General features: G+C 42.4%; 1 long non-coding RNA gene across 1 annotated transcript in view; it reads right to left on the bottom strand.

Annotated features, from left to right (window-relative positions):
* The window catches only part of LOC117025002 (uncharacterized), a 70,417-nt gene that overhangs the window by 35,129 nt on the left and 11,408 nt on the right, over positions 1 to 23,880 (bottom strand). The window contains exon 2 of the long non-coding RNA XR_004423542.1: positions 17,054 to 17,110. This is a non-coding gene — a long non-coding RNA (uncharacterized LOC117025002). The remainder of the gene's footprint in view (positions 1 to 17,053; positions 17,111 to 23,880) is intronic.

Raw genomic sequence — 23,880 nt, 5'->3', positions numbered from 1 at the left:
TTCCAAAGTTGCTATAGCAGCAAAGCGACATTTCTACCAGTGTGTTTCCATCAGCGTATGAGAATTCCATTGGTTCCATGTTCTCGTCAATACTTGGTATTTTCAGATTTTAAAAAATTTCACCCACTCTTGTAGGTAATTGTGGACACGTTCTTGTGATTTTAATTTTCATTTCCCTAATGACTAATGATGTTGAGCATCCTTTAGGGTATTTAATTGTCATCCGTATCTCTTCTTTGGTTAAGTGTGTATTCAAATCTTTTGTCTATTTTTAAAAGTTGAAAATTTTTTTGTTTCCTTGTTATTGATTTTTCAGAGTTTTTTTGTTTTAAAAATATACTCTGGATACCAGCCTTTCTCAGATTCCTGTATTTTCAAAATATTTCCCCCTAATTTCTGGCTTGTCTTTTCATTTTTTTATAGTATCTTTCAAAGAACAGAAGTTTCCACAGTTATTGTTTGTTTTATTAACTTTTTCTTTTATGGTTTGTGCTTTTTAATATCTTATAGGAAATCTTTGCCTAACCCAAGTACATAAAGAGTTTCTTCTATCTTTTCATCTAGGATTTTTAAAATGTTAGACTATACAGTACGGTGTATAGTCTTTTTCTTTTACAATGGATATCCAAATTTTCCAGCATCATTTGTTTAAAAGATTCCACTATATTGCTTTTGCAGCCCTGCTAAAAGTCACTTTTATAGACATAAATATAGATAGTGGTGAAGATATGTATGTATATTTAGATGCTCTATTTCATTCCATTGATCTGCGTATCAATCCTTTACCGTTATCACACACCACAATTACTATAGCTTTATAGTAAATCTAGAAATTAGGTAGTGTACATCCTCCAACTTTATTCTTTTCATAAATTATTTTGGCCATTCTAGTGCCTTTGCTTTTCTACATAAATTTTGGGATCAGATTGCCAATTACACAGTAACAGATAACTGATATGGTATTTGTATGTTGAAATGGGCAAGGCTCTTCTGTTAGGCAATCAGTTTAGGGGACTGGGGAGTTGTTGTTTTTTTTCTTTTTTGTTTTTTTTCACAGAATAAGTGTTTATTATCAGAGCACTGGTGGTCTGAGAAGGCAACGGGTTAACACCTCCAAAAACCGCCTTCAGCTGGAGGGTTTTAAAGAATACTTTTGCTTGAGTGCCACCCTCCGAGATTCTGATTTAACTGGTCTGAGCTTTGACCTGGATGTTAGAATTTTTTGAAGCTACTTAAATGATTCTAATGTGCTACAAATTTTGAGAATCATGCAAAGGTAGTTTTCCCATGTTTCCCTTCTTTTTCAACTGTCATCCCCCGCCCCCCTGCCCCCACCCCCCACACACACACCATTCTCAGATTCTCTCCTATGTATCACTACACTTCTCACTCACTTCAGACTGTTTGGTCTGCCTGAGTATGCATAATCCTTCCTTCCTTCGTACATATCCACACTTTAATACTATTTAATGTTGCAGTCAAATAGTATTGACAAACCCAGACATTTTTAGGGTGTCCCTAGATTGTGACACTTAGAAAAGGGATAAGTGGGTCTCTGTAACCCCTGCACCTTGACCCAGTGGTAAAGGTACAAGTTGGGGGCTGTCTGTCAGGAGGGAAGGAGGAGTTGGAAATCTGGGATGAGGTATAATTTTTGGCCCATTAGTGACACATCTTGGCACTGCTTAAAAAGTTGCAAGAAAATATCAAGTCTTCTAGCTTGTAAGTGTAACAAGTAATAGAAAAGAGCCACCAGCAGAAGGACATACAATACATGCTAGGTCTGTATCATTATCACCCCGTAACTGCTGGGTCTGAAAATTTGGGGAGGAAACCATGGATTTGCTTCTTCCCATCATCACGTAATGACTGTAACTTCCTCAGTGCTGTACTGAAGGACATATGTCTGTGCATGTCTGGGTGTCACATATAGAAATATCAATGATTCAGTTATTTTTACGAGTTAAGATCACCTGTGGCTGTCTTGTTCTGACAGACAAATGTGTTTCTGATTTGTCTTTGCAATACGAGTATATCAGAGAGGACACTGGGCAGAAATCTGCCCAGAGCAGTAGGATGGTTATGTTAATGGTTTGAGACCTTGAGCTCCCAGACCCCAAGGGTACAATAACCTGACTTGGGGGAGAAAATCCTGCCCTGGCTGGAGGCCAAAGGAATAGCTGACAAGGAACACAGCTTGCATGTATGCAACTGGCTTCCTGTTCTGCTCCATGACATCATGCTCTGCTGCCTGCCCACCCCAGAAGACCAATCTCACTGCCAGTCTCCAGACACTGCTGCTGACTGAATGATGACTGCCTTCTCTCCTCGACCCTTGATGCTAAACTATGCTAGGGGTTAGACATTGATTGATTGCTTGTTTGCTGTTAAAATTGGCCTATATGAAAAGGAAAGCAATTTTAACATACCTTGCTGTGAGAGTTTTTATCCCTTCTTAATCCCTCAGTTGGACAAAAGCACCTTGAGATTAAGACAGGAGTATACCTCACTCCCCACAGAGTTAAATTGCACTATGCCCTACCCAAAGTGCCATCTATCAGAGGCAGTAAAGCATGATGGATGGGAACAAGCACTTTGGCATTAATAGGACAAGATTTGCCAGCTCTGCCATTTACTAGCTTTATGACCCCTGGGGAAGATGCTTAACCTCTCTGGACCTCTGCTTTCTCATCTGCTCAGCACAGCACATGTTAAGTGCTCAATGAATAGGAACTCTTATCATTCTTATTTACACTTATTCACTCAGAGGTATGATCAGTCCAGGCACATATCCACAGACTGGGTTCCAGTACAGCCAGATTGGAAAATTATTATCTCTATCTCCCATCCATTCCTTCAAAGAGGTGGTCAATCCCAAGAACGCGGCCTCATTCATTCTTAGCTACCTATCCTTATTTTTCCATATATGGAAGTCAAAAATCCCCATTTGCTTTTAACAAGTACCTATTGCATGTGCAAAGCATAGCGTCGGGTACTAGAGGAGGCAAAAACGCATAAGACTTGTGAGTTTGGTAGTGTATCCTTCCCCATTCAAGCTTTCAGATGAGACCTCCGCTCTGATTGACATATTATTGGTCTCATGAGAGATCTTGAAGCAGAGTCCTGCCTGGACTCCTGACCTATAGAACCTATGAGATAATAAATATGTGTTGTGTAAGCCACTAAGTTTGTGGTAATATTGTTACTGGAAGTACCTGTCTGTAGTAAATTATAATCTAGTTGGGGAGACATAGCATGCCTACTATATGTTAGCCAACAGTAGGAGGTAGCATTTGACTAGTGGTATAAAAACATGTTGAATTCCCAAAGTGATCTATGGTTATATACATGTGAAATTCTTACTATTTAATGATAACTAATAAACCCTAAAATACAGTATTGAGGGGTTAAAAAAATTTTTCTAAACTTTATAACAGGTAGGTTTTGTGCAATCTTTAGTCATCTATTAAACATACAGAAGAAACAGATGCATAAGGTAAGATTTAAACATCTATACCTATGCAAATTTTCTATTGTCATACTGTTAGCTTTAGCTACCCACAATCTGGGGAAGAGTAGAGTTTTGATTTTTTTTTTAACTCATCAACCATTTTTTGACTAATTATATGCCTGTGTGGAGTCTGAGCCTTGATGGTATGGGGTCCACACTGAGGAAGGATGAGGGAAGAAGCCCTCATCCTAGCCTTAGCCTTAGCCTTAATTTGGGCAATGCAATGTGTGATAACTGGCCTCCCATAATCCTCTGCTAACAGTATTATGGAAACGATGGTAATTACTTCCAAGCCCCTGGTGAGCCCTGTGTCTTTGGTGTCGTTCATTGTCAATTCACCTCAGCCAACCAGCTGTCTTATGGATTTGTTTTCTGTACCAAACCTTTAATGAAACTGGCATTTGTGTCAATAAACTTTAAGCCCACCTTGCTGAGATAATTATCTGGGTCACTCAAATTTCAGCTACTTCAAATAATTACAGCCTTTCAGCTTCAAATATAAGGTGATGATTAAAGAAGGAGTCAGAGGTCCCCATGCCAAAGTCAATTAGGTGAAAATGCTGGCAGGTCTTGGCTCAGGCCTCTGATTTGAATACACAGCCTCTGGGCTATGTCAGGGCCTCGCAGAGAATAAGTCACTCATAAAATACACATTTGTTTGGCTGACCCATGATCTAATTTGTGGACACAACAATTTCACCATATAAGATGTTAAAGGGAAAAGCTATCTGATGAACACATCATAAAGACTGCTTTGTGGTACAACGTCATCAACAACCAGAGAACAAGCCCGTTTTCCCCAAGAGCAAAGATGATAGCAAAGATCACTGTATAGATGTCAAAGCTATCCATATCCAGGGGCTAAAGACGAATTTTACAGTCTCATAAGATTTCTTTCCCTTGGCTTGATAAAACTTCAAGGGGCTGACTTTTGGTCCTTTCATGTAATTGTCCCTATATTCTTAATGTAACAAAACTCACTAATTACAAAAAGACTCACGTTCTCATTTTGGTCAAACGCTTGAAATGTTCAGAAAAAAAATATCTTTGGAAAACAGGAAGTCTTGACACTTAAATCCCTTCCCTTCCACGGACTAGAAAGACAAAGCCCTTTATTAATCACCCCACCCCCATTTCCATCTTCACCTGTCAACGTTTAAAACTGGAGACTAATGGCCGAGAGGCTTCTCCTGCAGATCGTAATTGCCTTTCCAACAGAGAAGCTATCTCCAAAGCAACCAAGATATGAGGTATGAATTCAAGCTGCGACTCTCTATGTAAATTGCTTGCAATGAAATTGAAATCTCCCAAAAGAAAGCTGCCCTGGTTTGGTCTATTAAATGCATTCCTATCTCAGATCCAGAGATGTACTCTAGCAGATAGAAAGTTGTCCATACTTTGTACGTTGTACAGAGATAAGACCAACGTGCTTTATAACCTGATCTTAATTTTAAAAAGAAATCCTGTCATTATTGATAACGTAATTCAATAATCATTATTCATTATTGAAAGCATCCTGACTGTCCACAGCTGCCTACATTAGTCCCAAAATGAAATAATGGTGTTTTATACACCATCATCTCACATTGGCTTTTTTCCCCCCACATTAGCTTTGTCATGTTTTTGTGCAATGTATTTTTGGTCTTCGGCATGCCTTGACTATTCAGTATTAAAAGTTCCCATAAATTTTCCTGTTGTCTTGTTTTGTCTTCTTAATATTTTTTGCTGTGAAAATCTCTAACCCCCAAACAGGATCTAGTGTCAGATAATGTTCTATTATACTAAGCAACATTATTATTGTTCAATTAATAAAAAATTTGCCTAAACAAGTCTGTCAAGGGGATGAGATATGTGAACCCAAAGGGGCACCAAATTTGGTGAGCACTTGACATAGACTTCCAGATGACTGAACCACTCACACTTCATTTGGCCCACATCTGCCTCCATTGCCCATCACCAGCCCCTCCCTTTTCTGGGTTCACCTTACTTCCCACACCCTACATACTCAATACCTTAAGGCTCCCCCAAACTCTGTTTATGAATGAAAATCAAAAAAAAAATAAGGAAATAAACATGAGACTTCCCCTGGGTGGGGCAGTGTCCCCCAGTATTCATTTGTCCCATCTCCCATTACAATACAACACTTGATTTTTGGCTGGACACATGACTGCCTGGAATATAGTTAGGGATGACATGTGACTAGTTCAAGCCAATGGCATAGAAACAGAAGTTTCTTTTTGACAATGTTTGGGAATTTCCACTAAAATGTATCCAGCCTGGGCCATTTGCCCTCTTTCTTCTTTGTCCTTTTCTCCATCTTGCTGTCTGGTAGACATAGCTAGAGTTCTAGCCACCATCTTGATGCAAGAAGTCAAGGGCCATACCGTAGGTGTGGCAGAGAGCACGTTGGAACAGTGCCACCATACTAACCCTGGACTGTCTATCTCCAGATCTTCATGTGAGAGAGAAACACACTTCCATCTTGTTTAAGCCACAATGACTTGGGGTACCTGTTACTTGCAATGGAATTTGATCTTAATTATAGGCACTATGATTTCCATTAGTTCCAGGCTGATTTTGTTTGTGTCTGCATTCAGATCACGAAATTGTTTAAGCACCTGGTAAGATCACATTCTGACCAATGTTTGACAAACTAATTAAAAGAGTAACCCCATTAGTAAAGAAAAAGCTCATTTTATTCACTCAATGCCAAACATTGTCAGAATTCTAACAAATAAAAACCAAAAAAGCATGCCTTATTTATGGAATATAAAATCTAGGTTCCTAAGTTTGCTCACCAACTGTGTGATTTTACTTCCTGGGACTCACTTTGCTCATCTGTACAATGGGCCCCTTATCTCAGGAGGCAGGGATGTAGGGAGGGAGCAGGGCAAGAGGAAAGCCCAGTGGGTATACCTCCAGCCCTTCAGCCCCTGCTTCATCCCAAGCAGCTCCACCTTCAGAATTCCACATAAGATTTTGTGTTATAAAAGAGTTTCACCACGGAAATGACAATCTTAAAAATCACTGGACCAGATCACCTGTAAGGTCCCTTCCAGTTATGATATTTTATAATTAGAAAGGCACCCATGTGGCCAGAATGAGGATAGCGGTGACGCTGCTATGAGTTGAGTCAAACTGGGAGTGGTGTTGTCCTGGATGTGTGTCAAAGGCAAAGCCTGAGTCATAGAAGGCAGAATCGGGACGGGAAGGTGTCAGATCCAGGGGGAAGGCAACAGCACCGAGCTTTTTGTACGTTGTTTTTTCCTGTTTGGCACCAGTTATGCATTAAACACAAGTACTTCAAGTTAAAGAATAGACATTTGCTTAATAGACGCATAGTAAAGGCTATATATTGATGAGTTGTTATACATGTTACAATTGATCTGAGTAGATGCTGCCTGGATGTATCTCATCTCATTTATTCATCAGATGTTTAGCCAGAAGGAGTGGCAAGGTCTGAGTGGGGTAGAACCCCCACATGCAATGCTTGCTGGAGGTGGACCTGGCTAGAGATGTTCATGGTCCAGGGCAGGGATGTGGGAAGGACCCTGCCAGCTCCACTGCGGATGTGAAATGGACACAGGTCCGGAGCCAGGAGCCCCTGCCTGGTCTCAGCCCTGCTCCTACATCAAGTGATTCTCCCTCACTGAGTCTCAGTTTCCTCTTCTGTAAATGGGCACTTAGTCTAGATAATCTTTGAAGTACTTTTGGCTGTCAAATGCCAGGGTTTAATGTGCAAATGTGTGTGGGGGTGGGGAAGGGAGGATCATGCTTCTTCTCCACTTGATACATGTCTCTGGACAGAGGAAACTGCCCCAGTGGGACATTTCTGGACTCTCTTTACCCCTTGACTCACACCACATCTGTGTGAGGTGGGGACCTATCTGGTTGGTAACTTTAGGGGGAATGTATAGGCAAGCTCAACACCATCCTTCCTGCTTGGCACAGGGGACAAGCCGTTGTCTTCCACTGCTGCTCCAGGAGGCAGTGCCTGCCTGCCTCCAGCACTGCCTAGGACAAGGTAGCTGTTCGTCATGTGGCCTCAGCATGTGCCAGCCCTCTTGGCTACACTCCTAATGACACATCCTCCAACCTGGTCTAGGTGTGACTTCATTTCCTAGTCTGAATGTTGGGGGGGCCATCAGCCCTCGGCCCACATGCCAGCACCAAAGGGGGTCCCTCTATCCCATTGATTCTTTTATAAAACAACCTTGTGAGGGAGCTACAATTATCCCCATTTTATAGATTAAAAACCTGAGACTCAGAGTTTAATTAACTTGTGCAAAGGCTCACAGCTGGGTGATATTGTCTACCTCGTAGGGTTTATGTAAGAATTGTATAAACTGTTTGTGAATGTGGTTTTTGAGGTTGTGTCTTCAAGGCCTGGCTGTGTGACATGTAGGGGGATGTCATGCAGGGTGTGATGTGGGGTCTCTGGTCCCGCTCCCCACGTCAGAACACAGGACATGGAGAGGCCAAAAAGGAACACCCACGGAGCCATAGATACGGGAGTCATACCACTATATTCTCGCTGGCGGCTGGGTTGGAGACACAAGAAGCAGGAGCCACACTGTCCGCAACCCGCCGTCCTAACTGCAGTCCGCGCTTGCCAGCCACCATCTTCTTGCTAGCCCCCATTTGCTGCTAGCGTAGCCACGGCAGTTATACTAGTGGCCAGTGGCTCACTGGTTACAGCTGACGGCCAACTAGCCACCCGAGTGAGCACCTTTGCACGTGAGGCGGAGAGTCTGGAAACTGCGCTCCTGGCTCTGTCCCCACAGGGGACCATAGGATGCAGGCCTGTCCGGAGAGCAACGTCCCATCAACAGCCTGATGGATGAAGGGTCACTAGCTTCAAAGTCACATTTCCAAGAACCCTTCATCTACTGCTCACCCAGTCCCTACTCAGTAGCAGCTAGCTGAGCAGAGGTTCCCAGGGAAACCACTTCCCTCAGCTGACACCTGATGCCAAGAGATGAGATGGACAGTGAATTTGGATGTTCGGAGGTGGGCAGGCTTGCAGTCTGGCCATGCTTCTCTCAGAAGGTGCAACACACCTGGAAGCCACTCCTGAGGGCGGCCTCCGGCCCTCCCTGTCTGAAGAGAGAAACTTCCACCTGGTGCAGCTGTCAGCTGCAGTTAGAATGAATCATCTTCAAACTGCAGCAGCTCCTAGCTGAAATGTTACCCCCTCCAGAGGTGTTCTCAACTGTCTATATCAGCAGTTCTCAACCCTGAGGCCTACACAGAATCCCCCGGCAGGGCTTTAAAAGGCACTGATGCCTGGGCCCTGTTCCTCCTCCAGGGGAATTAGAATTTTTGGGGTCGGCTGTGGTGGACAGGGTTGGAAACTCCTGTTCCAGACAAAGCCCTCACCACCACTAGGCCCACATCTCACTTTGATGCAGTTTAACAAATGCCACAGCCATCATGTTTACTTAGATGGCTGCGTTTTCTGCTAACTTGTGACCTTGATAGCAAGGAGCATGAGGTGGCCTCCGCTCTAGCACTTGACAACATTTCTTAACATTCAGCAGCAATTCAAATAACATTTGGTGAATAAAATCAAATAGCAATAACTTGGAATTCAGGACTTTTTCCAAAAAAAGAAACCTCAATACAGTTTTACATTGAAAAAACTCAGTATACAGTATGTTTGCATATGTGTGTCTTACAGTCTTACAGTTGAAAAACGGCTCTATATTTCTTATATAAACATTCACGAACAGCTTATATATTTCTTACATAAACCCTATGAGGTAGACACTATATCACCTAGGTTTGAGACCTTGGGCAAGTTAAACTCTGAGCCTCAGTTTCTTCACCTTTAAAATGGGAACAGTGCATCCCTCCTAAGGTTGCTGAAAGGATTCAATGAAATAGCTGTAGCACTTAGCACATTGCCTGGCCCATAATGAGGGGTCAAGAATGCCAGTTATTATTATGACGATTATCGTTATCATTCCCCTCATGATACAGAGGGTAAACTGAGGCTCAAATAGGTAAAGTGATTTGCCCAAGATCCCACAGGGTTAGAACTCAAACCAAGGTTTGCTGACTCTCAATTTTGTATTCTTTTATATACTGTGTTGAGCACATTCCTTTGAGACGAGGAGAGGCAGGAAATATCAGCCTCGTTTTCCAGACGGGAACCTTTACGACCAAGAGCGAGACTTTCCCGGAAGCAATACAACTGATGGGTCAGCGCCATGCAGGGGGGACAGCACTAGGTCAGGGACTACAGATCACTCCCTGCTTCACCCAGGCCGACCGTGACCTTCAGCATGCCGCCTTTTCTCCCCCTGCCTCGGTTTCTGCCTGGAGATGGGGGACAGAAAAATGACTGCTAGGTCTTTCGCAGACCTGACAGTCCAGCACTGCATGCAAGCTGTATCCAGGGACCTCTCAGTACTGCGTGCGTGTGTGTGTGCGTGTGCGTGTGTGTGTGTATGTGTGTGTATGTGTGTTCTGCTCCCTCCCTTGAGTAGAGCAGCTTTCTGTCTCCCTTCCATCCACACTGAGCCCAAGCACAGGAGCAGGTAAAGCCTGCCCTACCCAGAATGTTTGACTTGCCAAGGAGCTGGGGGAAGAATGAAGCTGCCCTGGGACTCCTCCCTTCCCCCAGGCTGCCAGCGTCATTATGCACTTCCTGAGCTAGGAAGCTCTAGGGAGCCGGTTCCAGGAGATGACGGTCTCAGGTTCTTTCTCTAGAGCATTCTGCAAGGTGGTAAATAGACATTAACGAGTCTCTGGCTTTTCTGTGATGTGCCAAAGTGTCTCTCTCACTGGTTTTGCCAGTCAAGTATCACCATTTTTCTAGGGAAAGAGGCGCTGGCATTCCTCTAAGCCCCAAACAAAAGAAACTAGGCAGAAAGCATATAAAAACCCAGCAGAGAAAGAGAGAAAAAAAGACCCTGAAACCACATCAAAATATTTCCATTCATTATTTCCCAGTGATTTTTTTCTTTGTGTTGTCCTATGATATTTTGTAAATAGTGAGTAGGCTTTAGTTTTCCAAAGGGAAAAAATGTGTATGTTTACGCAGGCAGGAGTTCATGAAGAGGTGAATTGCTTCAGCTTCTTGTTTTCATCTTTGTTTCTGCCATGAGAATCTAAGTTGAGGGCAGGGAAGGTTAGCCAAAGAAGCCCAGCTCCTGTGCCCAGGCAGGCCCGTCTTCGCTGAGCCAGGCCCGTGACAGCCACAGGCCTGAGAAGCTGGACAGAGCCAGATGCCACTCATTCAGATGAGATGATTGGGACAGCCTGTCCCCCTGACCCGAGGCCACCTGTAGGTCAGCACATTTCTTCTCCTCTCCTACCTGGTACCTGGCTATGACTGTCTGTGGCCTGCCTCTGGCCAGGCATAAGCTGCTCTCCTGGGCCTCTTTCCTTTAGCCTTTCACACTTGCCAAGAGCATCAGGACACAACACCCACCCTGTGGCTTATTGCCAACCAGAGGCTTTAGCATTTTGTCTGTTAATTCATTATCTCATCTTCACAAATCCAGTGACAGATCTTCACAGGCCCCAGAGAAGTAAGGAAGAATGTCGTGTTTCCCCCAAAATAAGACCTAGCCGACCATCAGCTCCAATGCATCTTTTGGAGCAAAAATTAATATAAGACCCAGTTACATTATATTGTATTATATTATACCCAGTCTTATATTATATTAAAATAAGACCCGGTATTATATTATATTATATTATATTATGTTATGTTATGTTATGTTGTTATATTATGTTATATGACCCAGTCTTATATTATATTAAAATAAGACTGGGTCTTATATTAATTTTTGCTCCAAAAGACACATTAGAGCTGATGGTCCAGCTAGGTCTTATTTTCAGGGAAACACGGTGGCTACCCTACAGCACTCCCAATATAGGTCCAAGGATCTTTACACCTTCAGTCATTCATTTATTCAACAAATATCTACTACCTTCCTGCTATGGGCCAGGCATTACGCTATGCTTGGTGCTGAGGATACAATATTGAGTAACACAGATAAAACTCCTACCCATGGGGAGTTAATAGACTTTATCTCAAATCCTCTCAAGGAATCTGCATAGTTGATATTGTTATTTCTATTTTACAGATGAGACAACTGAGGCTTAGAGAAATTAAATAACTTACCCAAGGTCACACAGCCAGAAAAGAGCACAGGCAAGATTTGAACTGCGATCTATTTGAACTCCAAAGTGCACTTTCTATATACCATATCATTCTTTAGCAAACACGGGAGAATAGGTCTCTTAGCTCTGCATTGCTGGGGCTTCACTAACTAAATTGTACACACTGGAAAGGACGTCTTACATTTCTTTGTAATCGCATGGTGCTTAGTACATCTGTTACATAATAGATGCCTAATAAATAGGCGAATGAATTAATGCAATAAAATAACTCACTTTGAATCCCTGGACTCACCAACTCTTTCCATCTTCCTCTCTAGCCACTTCTCTCTTTCCTTCCAGCCATAATTTTAAAGAATTGTCTATAATCTGTCAGCGTTCTCACATGCCTTACTCCTCAGCCCTTTCTGGTTCTGGCTCTACTTCCCCACCACCAAACGTGCTCTCTGCAAGTGAGTCAGTAAATTCTTTGTCACTAAATCCATGGGTCCCTTTCCACGCTTGTCCTTTCAATACTTTGTGACTCCTTGAAATTGTTTTGCTTCAGCTGCCAGAACTTCAGCTTTCCTCCTACTCCTCTGGCTGCTTCTCCCTGGCTCTTTTTTTTTTTTTTTTTCTCTTTCTTTCTTTTTTTTTTTATCATTACTCTTTCATTGCTCCTCGGTTTAAGGCGGGCATCCCCAGGGTTACAGCTCAGGCTCTCTTCTCTCCTCTCTTTCTCCACTCTCCCTAGGCAACTACACTCACACTCATCTCCTTCAAATCTCCATCTCCTGCCAGACTTTGACCTAAAATTTAGACAGCAACCCTCTCCTCTAACTCAAACTATCTGAACATGAATTCAGTGTTCCCTTCCACAGAGCTCTTCTTCCTGTGCACATACAAGGATTAATGACATCCCTGTCACCCAGACACTGAGGCCTCCTCCTCCTCTCTCGCCTCCACATTGATCGGGCACCAAACCCGTCTACCCTACTCCTCAGTAATGTCTTAGTTGTCCACTTCTCTCTCTCATGACCACCACCTATTTTCAGGGGCTCGTTGTGTCCTACAATCACTTCATCACCCAGCAACTGATCTCATTTTCCTCAGCGAGTCTTGCCTCTTTCAGATCATCCTCCACCCTGACACTGGAAGAAGCTTTCAAAAGTTACAAATCTGTTCGTCACCTGCTTTAATTAATCTTACTGGATTCCTCCTTGATTTGAACTCATTATCACGGCCTCCAGGATTCTTGACGATCTTCCTTTCTAGCATCATCCATCACTACCCATCCCTATCCTGTGTTCAGTGCTCTGACTATATTAAAATAGATTATAGATTCGGTACCATGCCAAATTCTCCACCCCAGTATATGCCTTTGTACTTACTGATCCTGCTAGTTGGAAAGCCCTCCGTGACCCCTTTTATCCTTCAAGATTCAGTGCAGGTGTACTCTCCTCTAGGAAGGTTTCCTTAACGTTCAATCCTGGATTAGAGATTGTTCTCTGGGCTCCCGTTCCTCCCATACATTCCTTTCTCACAGCGTCTAGCACACTGCTCTATAATACCACGTGTATTTTCTCTCCTATTAAACTCTAAGGTCCTTAAGAGTGTGGTTGTCTTTTCCATCTTTGTACTTGGAGTCCCTCATGCTGCCACAACACTTGGTATATAGAAGATGCTCCATGGGAATATGGGAATGGCTTGGTGGATATGAATGAGTAAGTAGATGACTGAAACTCAGACGGAACTGGAATTAACATTGTCTGTCAACACCAATCTCTCAATCCCCCATCCCCTGGGAATGGAAAGCGTAAACTTGCAAAATTGTTCCAAAGCCCTGTGAGAAGCAAGATTCTAAGTTATCTGGGAAGAGTATATGGCACAGACAGAGAAACTGAACAAATAGTTTAATAACAAGCCATGATTTTTTAAGCGGGGTATTTCCAGGTTGGCATGAAAAAAATTCAGAAAATGTTGACTTTTATGTAAAGTTATATCCACATATACATTCACATAATGCAGAGAGCAGAGTTCTCAGCCAACAAATAGTCTAAATATTGCACTGGGTACAACTTATACCATTCTATACCAAGCCACAGGGATTTTTGACAAAATCTCGTAAAAATATCTAAGTACCTACTTTGACAAGAAAAACAAATCCATAATTAATTAGTATGTTGGAAAGATTTTTCAAAATCATAACTGCGATCTGTAGTCAAGGCCTGAAAATTGATGAAACCAACGACTGTTGCCATAACAACATAGATAGCGATATCACTATCAAGGACAATATCAAGTCTTTACTGGGTGTGGGACATGGTGCCTCCCTCCCCAAGAACTCAATATTTCACAAGACAGCCACCTTCAAACTTCTTCTTTCATCTGATCCTTATGACAACCCTGGGAGAAGGGCAGGACAGGGCTGGTATTTTTATCCTGAGTAAACATGAAAATGAATGAAAGGAAAGGAGAGGACTGTGAGCTTGGGGAAAACTGATGTCAAATTCCCTTTCTCAGCTCTAGTTTGGGGCAATTCGAATGGAAAGTTGCTGAGATGAGACCACAAGAGACTACCTGATAGAAACAGATGGTACTGTTTTCCCTGTGTAATAATGATGCCCGCCCCTCCCAGTGCTAAACTTGAAAGTTGCCTTCCTTCTCTCATCTTCTCCTTTCTTTTCCTTCTCTTGTATTCACTCTCTTTCTCACTCATAACTCTTTAGCTACTCTGGAAAACTTTGCTTCAATGTTAATCTTATTTCAAAGTCTGCATCTACTGTTCCCTATGCCTGGAACATGTTTTATAAGGAACTTTTTCCAACCCTTCAAGGGTTCAGATATTAGCTCCCTAGAGATACACACTTGCTAATAAGTAGCCAGACACCTCCCACCCCAACTCTCTTCCATCCTATTAACCTATTTTGTTTCTGCAGAATCAGTCGTGGGTCTAGAAGGGATCAGTTAGGCTTCCTGCAAATTCAATGTGGCCACTGTTCTCTCAGATATTATCATCCGCAACTGGGTGTATTCTCTTAGAGAGCATTTTGTGTTCTGGAAGAGTTCACCACTGTATGTCCTGCAAAACGATGCTGATCTCTCTAATGAGTCCTGACAGTGCTGACTTCCTTCTCTGTCCTTACTTAGATAAGTAAATTCTGTTTGATTTATCCTAGAATAATCAGAACCTGGTCTTTCCAGTAATACAGTCCTGTCATTGACATTGTCAGTACAGTAGTTGTGCAGTTTCCCAGCACTGAGACAATTCGTTGTCCCTCAATTCTGTTTTCTTCTTCCTTCATTAAAAACATTTTTTAGCTGGATACATGTTGTTCAGTATAGAGACTACACTTCCCAGACTTCCTTCCTTCTAGCTGTGGTCATGTGACTAAGTATTGGCCAATGAGGTGTGAATTAAGTTATGTGTACAACTTCCAGGTCATATCCTTTAAAAGGAAGAGGAGTGTTCTCGCTATGTCTTTCCCCTTCCCACTTGCCAGAATATAATCTAGAGGAGGTAATTAGCCATCTTCCACGTTGCTGATAACCACATCTAGTGATGGCAGATCAGCAAGATAGTAGGAACCTGGGTCCTTGACACCATAAAGCTTCTAATTATCCTAGACTGTTCACCCGCAGACATGAGAAAGAAATGAGATTCTCTCTTGCTTAAGCCATTTCTCGTGTGGGAGACCTGCTCGCTCCGCCATTTGTCGTGCGGGGCGGCCTGCGGGGTCTCAGCTCCCGCTCCCCACATAAGAACGCAGGATATGGTGCAGCCAAAAAGGAACACCCACGGAGCCATAGGTAGGGGAGTCATACCACTGTAGTCTCACTGGAGGCACTATAGTCTCACTGGAGACTGGATCCACACTACCTGCAACCTGCTGTCCGCTTCTCTGCCTGCCAACCAACCGACTGACCAACCAATGCAGCCGCAGCAGTTATATCAGTGGCTAATTAGCTAACTGGTTACAGCTGATGGTCAATTAGCCACAGCTGACAGCCATCTACTACCCGAATCAGCACCCCTCCACGTGAGGTCAAGAGCCTGGAAACTGCTCTCTGGGACTCTGTCCCCACACTATTGTTATTTGGATCTCTCTGTTACAACAGCCAGCCTATAATCTAATGACTAGAATCTGAAATTATCATATTTATTTACTTATTATATGTTATTTTCTATCACCTCTAGAAAACAAATTCAAAGAAGACAGAAACCTTTATCTTTGATCATCATTTTATCCCTAGAACTGGGAACAGTACCTGCTAGATAACATTAGACAACAAATAATCATCAGACAATAAGTAAATATTTGCTATGTGAATGAATAAGTGAAAATATTAAGAAACCACTTTCATTGGTTGACTGAGTTTCTTTCTGTCCAGACTTTTGCTTTCTCTTCCCTTTCTGGCCCTCTCTTTCAGCTTGTCTGCCCCCATGATAGCAGACATCTCAGTATTGAGGATAACCCCATCTCTTCCCACATACTTACCTGACCTTAATGTGAAGGAGGAACTTTTTTGGCTCAAGGGTCTGAACTTTTCTTTGCTAACCCAAGTAAGTTTGGAAAGACCTTTTGGTACAAGATCACTCTTCAAAGAAAGTCATCTGGGATATCCGTTAGCATCTGGTCCCTCCCTGGGTTACCACTATGGTGCTCAGTTTTTTCCCTTTCATGATGAAGTATCAAAACATGAAAAACAGGGGCTTAGCTACTATGCAATCTGTTGGATTTTTCTCTCACATCCCAGGTGTCTTGGGGTAACCTGAGGTTGTGAGTCTGAAAACATATTAGCCATGGTTTAGAGCAGTGCAATCCAATAGAAATATAATGCAGACTACAAATGCAAGTCGTATGTATAATTTTAAATTTTGTAGTAACTACATCCCATTTAAAAAGTAAAAAGAAACTAGTGAATTTATTTTAATGCTATATTTATGTTAATATATTCAAAATATCATCACTTCAATGTGTAATCAGTACAAATATTAATAAAATATTTCACATTCTCTTTTTGTACTGAATCTCTGTATTTTACTCTTAGAGCACATGTCAATGGAGTCTAACCACATTTCAAGTGCTTAACAGTCACATATGGCTAATGAGTGTCATATTGGGTGGCATAAGTCTAGAGGAAAAGGTATTGAATTAGACTGTGTTCAAGTTCTGTCTTAGGCTGATTCCCCAAGGCAATCTGACCTTCAGTTTCCTCATAGAGAAAAAGGGCGTAATGGGCACTGTTTCATAATGCTTTGGGGAGGAATTATAGAACTAATATAAGTGAAAGTGTTGAATAAGTATAAGACACTGTGATTTTTTTTGTAAAACATAAAGGCAGGTTCAGCACACTCTTCCTCTCCTACTCCTCTCTATCCACATCAGAGTTTTTCAGCAAAATAAAGCAGAAGGAAGAAGGACTCACTGTTTTGGTCAATGGTTGCACCCTCTATGTCTCCTACGGCCACTGTCAATCTCAGACCTAGGAGGATTTCAGGTGGGGGACACAGTATTAGTCAGGGTTCTCCAGAGGAACAGAACTAATAAGATATAGATATAAATATATACATATAGAGAAGAGAATTATTACCCATTGAGTTCCTGAATAGAACGAAATGTAGGGGGAGGACAAATTCGCTCTCTGCCTGAGCCAAGCCATGTATTTCCTCCTACCCAGGAAGCTGGTTCTCCTGGTTCTCAGGCCTGTGGACTAGAATTGGGATTTACACCACGAGCTCAGATGTCCACTCCCATGATCCTGGTTCAATCCACCACAGCACAGCTATTCCCCTCAGATCCGCCCTTACTGTCCTAGAAATGGAGTGGTTTAGGAGGCTCTAGAAAACACTTTGATTTCCAGATGTCTTCCCGCTGTGCCTGAAACGCACCATAATGATTCCTTCTAAATGGGTTTCAATCATTGTCCTCTGCTCACCACACCTCCATCCTTAAAATGTAAATACACCTGAGGATAACAACACTCGGGGAACACAGTAGTTCTTAAACTTTAGTCTGATTCAGCAAGTCTTGGTGAGGGGTCTGGAAATCAGAGGCTTAAACAGCACCCAAAAGAGATTTGTGGAGCCTGCTTTGAACAAAACTGTGCTTAAGCCACAGCGCAGCCTTGTTTCTCTAATGCTTTCCTCCTGTGGTAGCTGAGAACACAAATGGCTGGCGGGTCTGGCTTTTCTGACACTCCTGCCACAGAACAAGATCCTAGGGCACTGAGCAATAAGGACTCTGCATATTCATGCACACACACACACACACACACACACACACACACACACACCTGCTAAATAGTGTCCCCACAGCACCTGCTCTGAACCCAGACCACTAGCCAGCCTGCCTCTTGGGCCCCAGACCTTTCAAAAATGCTGGGTAGGTCACAGCCCTCCTCCTGCTCCCACAGACAAAAACACAGTTCAGATGCAGGCAGCAAATTCTTGCTAAGGACACGTATCCATGGGCTGATTAGATAAACACAGCTTAATTAAATTCAAGATGAGAACCTGTCTAAACCCTGCTGGCTGCCCAACAGAGTCGCTCATGAATCTTTCATTTTCATAAATGAGTGATTGTTTGCCTGCTTTGGGGCTTGCCCTGAAGGAAGAGGGGCCTCTAGGTAGAAATAGCCTCCTCTGGTCTAAGGAAAACAGTTACGGGATATTGTTACTCAGGCGACTGGGAGGCTTTGGAAGCTTCTTATGCTTTTGGGAGTGAAGTAAGCATCATGCCTGTTACTGGGCACAGGATGAGTGTGACTAAGGCTGCTTTCCAAGAGCGAGAAGGTTGTTAAGAGCTCTGGAACATTCGACCAAATGTATATTGAGAGGGAGCTACAGAGACAGAGAGTCAGAGATGGAGCGTTGGTGAATCTGCAGACTCGCTGCACATGAGACTATCATGAATAGGCTTAGGAAATTCAGAGAGACAGACTTTCCATGGTGTTGGTTGCTGCAAGGAATCAGCAAGGAGGTAAAAAAAAGCACCTGTTTCAGAAAATTTTCTCAAAGAAGGAGCCATAAGAGATAAAGAAAAGCAACCGTGAAGCCGTATGGGGCAGAAAGAATTCCTCTGCTCAGCAGGGCAGAGCCCACAGTTGCCTTCGAGAGGCTGGCCTTGGAGGGACAGGAGAAAGAGCTTCTCAGCATGACTGGACCAGTACGGTCAGGGGTGCCCCCCAAGAGCGTGGTTTACAGTTGTTGCTGTATGAGTCACCTATGCTGAGAGAAGGTGATAGAGGAGGGCACAGACACCACCACCCGCAGGGGAACCTTTCAAATGCCAGGCCCAATGCCTGCCCCTTGCCTTTGCCCCCATCTAAACATTAGATATGCGCTGACACTGTGCAAAACAGCCTGGTCTCCAATTAGCCCATTTGGGGGTCTCCTTCCTCTCTTCCTCTCACTCCAGGGACTTGCTTCTCCAGTCCTATAGTCTCTTCCAGAAGGCTGAGAAGGGAAGGACAAAGAGGAGAACTGCACATTTTGCAAGTTCCAGTGAAAGCCTTTGGGGAAGGAAGTTAAAACTAATGGGTAAGCTGTGGCTTTCATTCATCTAGGCGACAGTCACTTCCATTAGCCCGGAAATGTGAGAGGAGGACTGTGCAATCTATCATTGTCCTTTGTGTGTGCCAGTGACACTGCTGACGTGTTACTTTCTAGCTTCAAACTTACCCTCATCAGCAGGACTTTTGCTCCAAGTTCTTACAGAACTGATGCCTCTCATCGCTTTATAGACTCTTTACGCTCCACCACTGGCTTCCCACTTAGTTCATCTCTCATCTCCCCCTACTGCCAACTCAGAGTCAATGACAACTGAGGAGACATTGCTGTTCCTATAACCCTACACACTTGTTTCCACTGCCAAGCCCAAATCTGAGACTTATCCCAGCCTGGAATATCTCTCCATTAGCTTTATGACCAGTAGTAGAGATGTCTTCTTGTCATTCTGATAAAGTGCTCTCTGCCTAGTGACACCTTCCAGACTACTTCTCTAGCTCCATTCATCCAGGGATCCCAGAGTTGTAAGGATCAAATGAGAAAGTGCACTATAAACTATGGGACGTTCCACCAGACTAGAATCCATTGTCATGCGTCATGGCTGACTCTAAACTCTGAGTACATTAAAGAGCCATTTACAACCCAAAGGACCCAGAGCTTCTAATTCCGAGTGACAGACCCAGCCCATAGGTTTGTTTATCTCCTCTCTCTACAAAGAATCCAAGAGAGATCCATCAGGAGACTTAAGATTTCACAATCTTTCTGTAACATGCAAATATGCAAAGCAGACGGAGCAGTGTTAAGTCAGAGCTGAACAGAAGAGATACCGAGAAGATAAAGACAGTGGAAGGCAGGATGACAAATGAGAATAGAAACAGGGTCACTAATTGAAAGTCTGTATATAGAAAAACACCCCTGACATTTCCCTCCAACATCCCTGCTTGAAAGATGTCTGGCAACCAGGTATTTACATCCAAGCCCAGGAGAAAAAACAGTTAAAATTAAAGCTGAAATTTTGTTTCTACAAGAAATGCAAATGAATCTCCTGGTAAGAACCAGGGTATCCAGTGTGGGTTGTGCTTCAGCAAACCCTCTCATTCTGATATTCAGAGACCCTCCAAGGAACAAGGGGCTGCCTTCTCCCTCATGAAAGCCGAGCCCACCACAGTCAAGGAGACTTGCCACCATCACAGGGCTCCTGGGCAGCCTTGCTATCATCTCATTCTTAAGCAGCCACGGTCACCAGACTGTGAAACAGAAAGACCACGACAAATAAAAGATAAAATGACCTTGGAGGAAAAATAAAGAATAGAAGAAAATTAAACTGAAAAAAATCTCTATTAGTATTTCCAGAGAGAGCTGCATCCATAATACGTATAGAAAAGAAACCATCGGAGAAAAAGAAAAATTCTTAAAAAAAATTTAAAAATGATTGCTAACTAACAAGAGCAACTGGACCTGGAGCTGAGCTGCACCCTCCACAACTACGATTGAAAGGACAACAACTCGACTTGGAAAAAGTCCTGGAAGTACACGCTGTTCCCCAATAAAAGTCCTGTTCCCCTTCCCCAATCTTTAAAAAAATACATATATGATTGCTAAAAAATTTTAAAGTTAATAAACATTGAAAGATTAAATTCCTGAAAGTATCCCAAAGTGTAAAACATTAAGACAAAGTGGGTGAAAAAAAGGAGAGACAGAGAACAGGTACATAGGGCAATCCAACTAATAGGATTCCCAGAAAGTGAGGAGAAAGGAAATGAAAGGACGGAAACAATCGTGAAATAACAAGATAATTTCCCAAAGCTGAGAAAGGATGCAAATGTTTAGGATGAAAGGTCCTAAAGGACTGTCAGACCAGTCCTTTAAAAAAAGTCCTCTGTTAAATCACAGCACTGTGACATACTGGAACATAAAAGACAACAATAAAGTCTTAAATGCATCCAGAAAAAAGAAAAGAGCTTCTTAGTTACAACAACAACAAAAATAATCAATACGGCTAACTTACACAGGATAGAAATGCATGGAAGGATGTTGAGTAAACTACCTATTGATGGAATAGCTGTAGACAGAGGCTCAGAAAATAGGCAGAAACAAAGGGAGGCCAAAACACAAGAGGAGAGTCAAGGTCATGCCACAGAAACAGCCTGGTTGCAGTGGAGCTGCCACTACTGCTGGGCTCCGCGTCCTGCTTCCGTGATCACCACCACTGTCACTACCATTGAACTCTGAATACTTCCCCACCCAAAATACATTTTGCACTGTTCACTCCAGGTTCAAAGTTCCGGATGGGAGTATCTGATGCGCTAAGCCAAGGCACATGCTGCTACCCTAGCTTTTAGAAGTCAGAGAGACTAATTAGCTGGCCTTCTGCATGGAAGTTGGCCCCTGCCTCCCACCGAGACTCACACAAAAGTAGATTTTTCAAGCTTCAGAGGAGGTTCAGATGCCAGGCCATCAACACCAAAATAACCAATGTCCACTACATTTCACCCCTCTGACTCTTCACCGTCTTTATATACCTCTCTCCATATTTACGATTCCAAAACATACATTAAAATGTTCATACCTACAATAGGCAACCATCTTCACACACACCCCCCCCCCATGTAATAAAACTAAAGTTATATTAAACTTTGGTGCATCTGGCAACCATTCATGACTTTCTCAGTGATGTCCATTTTTCTTCCAGCTCTATCACAATCCCCTATTGATTTGTGAAAATTTGGGGCTGACGTACCTTAGGCAGGACAATGAGATAAAGAGAGAGGAAGGAAAAAATAACTTAAATTTAAATGTATATGAAATTTGGGTAAGTATTACAGTCTTCATTTCCGCAACTGGTCACAATGCTATGTGAACTCTACTCCTCCTCAGTTGGTAATGGTAGTAGACACATTGTAAGAAAAATAAATTTAAACTTAAGAATCAACTCCAATGAGGACAAACCACTGCCTTCCACATGAGAGAAAGAATCTAAAGCACTCAACCTTCCACATGGTGCCAGCTAACCCTCTCTGAGCACCATATTGGAGTCCCAGGGTTGTATTGCACACCGAGGGGTGGCAGTCAGCCGATCCGCCTTTGTACATGGAAGTGCATTTGTTCATCTGATTATTAAGAGCCCTCCTTGCAGCGAGGAGTCTTTGGTGAGCAGCCTCAAGGAACACAAGTATTCTCACACTTTGTTCATTTGGAGAAGCCAATGCGTATAACTCTTCTCCAAACCTTCCACTCTCCCACCATCCAGTGTTGCTCCTTTCAGATCCCCAACCATAGCCCAGAACACTATATGTGACACATGAAGCAGTGTACATTCTTTCCTCGGGCCACTCTCTTTCCATGCAAATGGACAGTGACATGGACTGTTCAAAACTCTGCCCACCAAGAGGTTCTCTTCCCTAATGTCCTTTAGGGCGACCCCAAGTGAAGCTGCTGTTCCAGCCTCCTTCTGGCTGATGCCAGAGCATTGAGCTCTGTTTGGTTATGCTGTTTTTCAATACTTGCTAAGCATCTTTCCCTCCCTCTTGCAGCCACAGACACACAGAGAATGACTTCTACCATTTTTCTGTTTCAAGTCCAGTCCCTGAGCATTAGGGGCAAGATTCCCCTTTATAGATACAAATATATTTGGAGAGGCTTAGGGAACGACCTTAGAATTCCTCTGATCCAATCACGCCCTGGCCATTCTTTCCTTCAGGCCTACACACAGCCCTCAGATATGGCTTTCTCCTCCCAACGAGCAGGAATCAAGCTAGTATTTGTAGTGGTAAAAATATCTTCTACATACTGAGTTAAGTTTCCTTTTTTGGACTATTCTGGAAACTACCACTAGGTATAATATTATTTTTGTAAGAAAATGAGTTCCTAGTTCCAAGCATCTATTTACTTAGCTGGCAATTACCTGTATGTAGACTCTGGTATGCAGGGCCCTGCCCAAAGTAAAGCTCAATAAATATTAGTTTACTAGAAATAAATAAAGGTGTTGACAATCTTGGATGTAAGTATATTCCATCACAAAAAAACAAATTGAACACATTCTGGTAGGTTTAGTAGCCAGACTGAGAACAGACTTTGATGAAAACATTCATCCATCAACTCAGAAGCCACCTTTTGTTATAACAACAAAAATCTTCCCAATAGCTGGAGGCCATATGTTAAATAAACTTGAAGAAATATTTTCATCAGTAAATGTCAACTTCTTACATCTAAACCTGTCAAAATAATGAGCTCTAAAACTTAATCTAAATTCAGTTTCATATTTATAAATGGAAGGTTATTTTTTCTGTTTCTGACACATGAAAATAAGCAAGTACACATTCAAGTTTGACCAAATCCCCTGGTTAAAATTTCAAATTAATTAATAAATGTCTCCATGTAATTTGTATAAAATGCTAGGTTGGCGCTGTTTTTCTTTTGTCTGAATATACACACAATGAAGATCATTCTTTCAGGGTCTTGTTTTTTTTTGTGGAGGGAGGAAGTGCTTTGGTTTGTTATTATTATTATTAATTACAAAATAAAAATATAATAATATTAAAATTTAAAAACGTGCTCATAATTTTATCACCTCTGCAAATCAAAATGTTTTTATTTCTTTAACTGAAGTTAGTTTTAAACTAAAACTTCCTTCTGGATATAGGCAAGACTATCACACACACACTGATGTCATTAACATTTTAATTATGTAAACATGTTCTTCTCAAATACTAACATGTGTATTACCGTTCTTCTAGCTTTATAGTTG

Source organism: Rhinolophus ferrumequinum, chromosome 7 (genome assembly GCF_004115265.2).
Source record: "Rhinolophus ferrumequinum isolate MPI-CBG mRhiFer1 chromosome 7, mRhiFer1_v1.p, whole genome shotgun sequence".
NCBI lineage: Eukaryota > Metazoa > Chordata > Mammalia > Chiroptera > Rhinolophidae > Rhinolophus > Rhinolophus ferrumequinum.
The sequence above is the reverse complement of the archived record's forward strand: the minus strand, read 5'-3'. Positions and strand labels throughout refer to the sequence as shown.